Here is a 3,974-nt window from a genome sequence, read left to right as displayed (position 1 = left end):
CTGTCATTCTGAGGGAGAGCAAAAAGGCCCAAATTAACATTCTTCCCCATTCCCCCTGCCTTGCCAGTTTGCAACTGCAGCATCTTCATTGCAAGGGAAAGGAGCATCATCATTGTGGGGGCCAGGTGCAGGGCTTGCGTGGTTTTGAAACACTGATTGGAAGTGGCAGAGGCCGTGTTTGGGGGGCTTTTGACTGGAGATACCTTTTGTCTTTCTTTCTTACAGAATAAAAAAAATTAAAAAAAATCATGAAAAATCTCCCCGACTCCAAAAATATGAAACCAACATTTCTTTCGCTTGTGAAATTAATATGCTGAGAACATTACATCTTCTGATCATAACTGTTTCTCCGGGGAAATAAAAATACCGCCTAGCTTCAGTAATCACAATGTGAAGGGAGTAGGGGACAGTTTTTTGCCTGTGCACATGAAGGGGACACACAGAGTTCTTGGAGCCATACAGTCCATATTGTTGTTTATTATCTATAGTAAGTAGCATCTGGAAGTTTCAGCTAAGGATCAAGCCTTAGTGTATTGGCCCTGTACAAACACCTAGTAAGAATGTCCCTACCCTGACACAAGCTTACAGTCTAAAAATGGTCCCTTAGATGGTATCACTCAGAGGGGAAGGTTAGGAATAGGATGGGACAGTGAAATGAGAAATGAACCTTGTGACTTCCTTTCATTGTCTAAACAAGAGCCATACAACATCAACGCTGATACCATCGTGTCCATCCCGTCATTAGCCAGATGTTTTAGGGCTGTGGTCCCTGGAGCGAGCTAGTCAGACAGTGGTAAGAAGGCAGCAGCTGTCCCAGTATGAAAGCACCTGCAGTGCTGCAACCCATGCTGGGGCCACAGAAACCACGTCATGCAGGGACAGGCACGTGGTTTGACACTGTCCTGGGCAGGAGAGTGGGGCTGGGCTACACTGCCTTGCTCAGCAGAACAGCGCATGGCTGCCAAACGTGCAGGGAAACCTCTTTTCAGAAAAACTGACCTTTGCAAAGTAATTTCAAAACAAACTGTGGATTTTTTTTGTGAAGTTTTTTGCTTTTCTTTTCTGAGATATTGTAGAGACTTAAAAACATGACTGAATTCGTGCATGCCATTATTTATTGAGCTATTTATGATGGGCATAGATTTCCCTAAGCCTCTAAAGACCCCTCCCTCCCCACTTCCCCAGCTTTAGTAATCAGTTCCCTTGTGCTACAACCCACGCTAGACTATTTTCTTCTGTCAAGTCACTCTCAAATTTTCCATCATTGGTTAAATTACTCAGGTGTATGTTAGTTTTATCTTCTTTTTTTGGTGAAATAATCTTTCAAGTCTATTTTGCCTGAGTCCCTATCATCCTTTTAGGTCTCCTGTATACCTTGTTGCTCTCCTAGCTCGCTCTTTAAAAGGCCCAGATTCAAAATACTGCTGCTACAGTGCTCAGTGCTTTACTTTGATGCCTACGATAATCAGTTGTGTCCATCAGAGCTTCCTGATGCTCTGAGGTCTCAGTGAATTGGAGCGGTTTGGACCCTTTTTGCACACAAACTTTTCTTTTTTTTTTTCCCTTTTTTTTTTTTTTTCCACTTACTAACCTTTTCTCAGAAGCTCCCCTCTGGATTTTGCTGCCTGTGTTCATCACAGCCTACACACCTTTTATGACCATGCTTGGCATGGGCCCTGGTTTGCCATCAGGGTGCCCCCACCTATGCATAAAGTGGCAGTTGCTTTCTGACATGGGAAGACACACTTCACTCAGTCTGTCACGTGAGCCAGCTTTAATCTAGTCTTTCCTTTTGGCTCCCTGCAGAGATCACAGATCCCTGTCTAATCCAGCTCCCTATCAACATATAGTTGAGTCATAGGAGCCTTTTCTATTGCTACATGTGATAGCGTTTTGCCATCAGAAGCAGAGCATCAGCCTGCTTGGCTGGGCGTCAGCACTGCCACCCAGCAGCTCCCCTTGTCTAGAAGTTGTTTTGATTCTTTTCTTAGACTTCTCCCTCTGTGTGTCTCACTCTAAAACATTAATTTCCTCTAATTAGAGCCTCCTTAACAATTCTTTTTTCCCCCCTCTCCTCTATTAATTTCCTCTAATTAGAACCTCCTTAATAATTCTTTCACTAAATCAATTTCCTCAGTTAGAACCACCCGCCATAATTTCTTTCCATCCTTTCAAAACCTGTCGGAGTAGCTAAGCAAATTATGCTTCTGAGTAATCTTTATCTCTTACTTGGTATTTTAAAAGAAGAACTGTAACAGGTTAGACAGGCACAATTTCCCCTGGCAGAGCTACACTGGTCTGACCCCATTAGGGTGTACTTAGCTAAGTGTTATACTATTGTGTACTTAATTAGGCGCTCTAGCTCTTCCTCTGGAACCAAGGTAGGGTTGTATTTATGAATGAATTAAACATGACACTTCATTACTCAGATCAGATTTACATGTCAAAATCCATCTTTAAAACAGATCAAATTGCTGTCTAAGAATATATAAAATGGCCTGGTCCTGTTAGTTCTCCTGTGAGGCAGCCATTCCTAACAACTTCTCTGCAGCCATGCCAGCTTTCTTCTTGTGACAAGCCTTTAAAGTAACAACTGCTTCTAAAACATGCTGTTTGCAAAAGTCTTCTTTGTTTTTAATTTAGGCAGTAAGTAAATATTCATGGTACACTGCTTTTCATGACCACTCATGCTGTGGGCCGAATCAGCAGTTAGTGAAAATGGGGAAGCAGCTGATTTACATCTTATGAACCATGGGTCTTAGTTTCCACTTCTACATTATACGATTTCTTCCTAGTTCAGATTGTAATTCACTTTTCTCTAATCCTTTTCTTTAGGCATAGATGGTTCTTGCCATAGCTGACAGAGAGCTGGCAGGAGAGCACAAAAAAGAGGAACCATTTCTGCCCAAACTTTCTGAGAGCACTGAGGAGGGCAGATGGGGAACGCCATGCATCGCTTGTTCCCCTTCCTGATTCTGGGAAGAAAAGGGGCATAGGTTGGTGGCAATTTGGAATGGGTGTGCAGTTCTCGCAAAGTCTGTTTTTTAATATAAATATTAGAAAGAAGAAAGTAAGGAAACCATCTGAGCTGCAGGAACTCTTCTCCACCACTAGTAGGTGCAGGGATAGCTGCTAGTGTTCCTTTTCCTAGTACCCATTTCTCAGGTTAGCACCTACTACACTGTTCACAGATCTGAGGATTTAAACACTTGTCCTTGTGAAGACAAGGACTGTCTCAGCTGAGACAGGCTGAAGACAGCTACCTTACAACAGGCATATGAGACACCTTCTAGTCTTCATTACATTACAGCTTTCTCCCCCTTTTGGCTATGTAAGCTGCATACTCTGGTCAAAGTCCTAAACCACGTGTCAGGATGCATTCATGGGCTCTTAGAGGGTAAGAGCCGGCCATTTAGACTCATGAAATGCTTTTCATCATCTAATGAAGATCAGCCAAGTCTCAATGAGTGGATGCCTCGGGGGCCATGTCATTCAACAAGCAGAGCAACCCATGTGGAATGCTCCCCAGATATCCTACAGTATACGCCATCTGTGCCACAACTCGCCTTCTAGGCAGGAACAAAGCATTTAGGCCAATCCCAGATACCAGCAGAAAGAAAGCTGTACTGCCATCCTCTCTGGCCTCTCTTTCTTTCTGACCTGTTCATGTCTCTAGCACTCCCACGAAGTCTATATTGATGAGGTGGTGTCGAAGTTGTAAAACCTACATTATTTCCTCTGCAGGCTTAAAACTATGCAGAAAACTCGATTTGCCATCACTTCCCATAGAATTTTGGACTGGGGTTGGATGGGAAAATGAAGCACATTCAGGTTTTTGTTTTTGACAAAATGCCTAACTTTTTGATAGGAATAGGACTTCTCTGGGCCATCTTATAAGAAGTCAAATGCTGGTGGAGTTGGAGAAAGGGTTGTTTGGGATGGGACGATTCTCTAAAAAAACAGGTTTGGGAGAA

The 3,974-nt window shown here is 43.1% G+C and overlaps 1 long non-coding RNA gene across 1 annotated transcript; it reads right to left on the bottom strand.

Moving 5' to 3' along the window:
- Nucleotides 1–463: 463 nt before the first annotated feature.
- LOC148594203 (uncharacterized) lies at nt 464–1,033 on the bottom strand. Its single transcript, XR_015913554.1, has 2 exons — nt 980–1,033; nt 464–715 (listed from the first exon to the last, which is right to left on the bottom strand). It is a non-coding gene; the product is annotated as an uncharacterized LOC148594203 (long non-coding RNA).
- Between the last annotated feature and the right edge of the window lie 2,941 nt (nt 1,034–3,974).

Source organism: Tinamus guttatus, unplaced genomic scaffold, assembly GCF_059628265.1.
Source record: "Tinamus guttatus ecotype Peru unplaced genomic scaffold, ASM5962826v1 Tinamus_guttatus_pri_ptg000287l, whole genome shotgun sequence".
Taxonomy (NCBI): Eukaryota; Metazoa; Chordata; class Aves; order Tinamiformes; family Tinamidae; genus Tinamus; species Tinamus guttatus.
The sequence above is the reverse complement of the archived record's forward strand: the minus strand, read 5'-3'. Positions and strand labels throughout refer to the sequence as shown.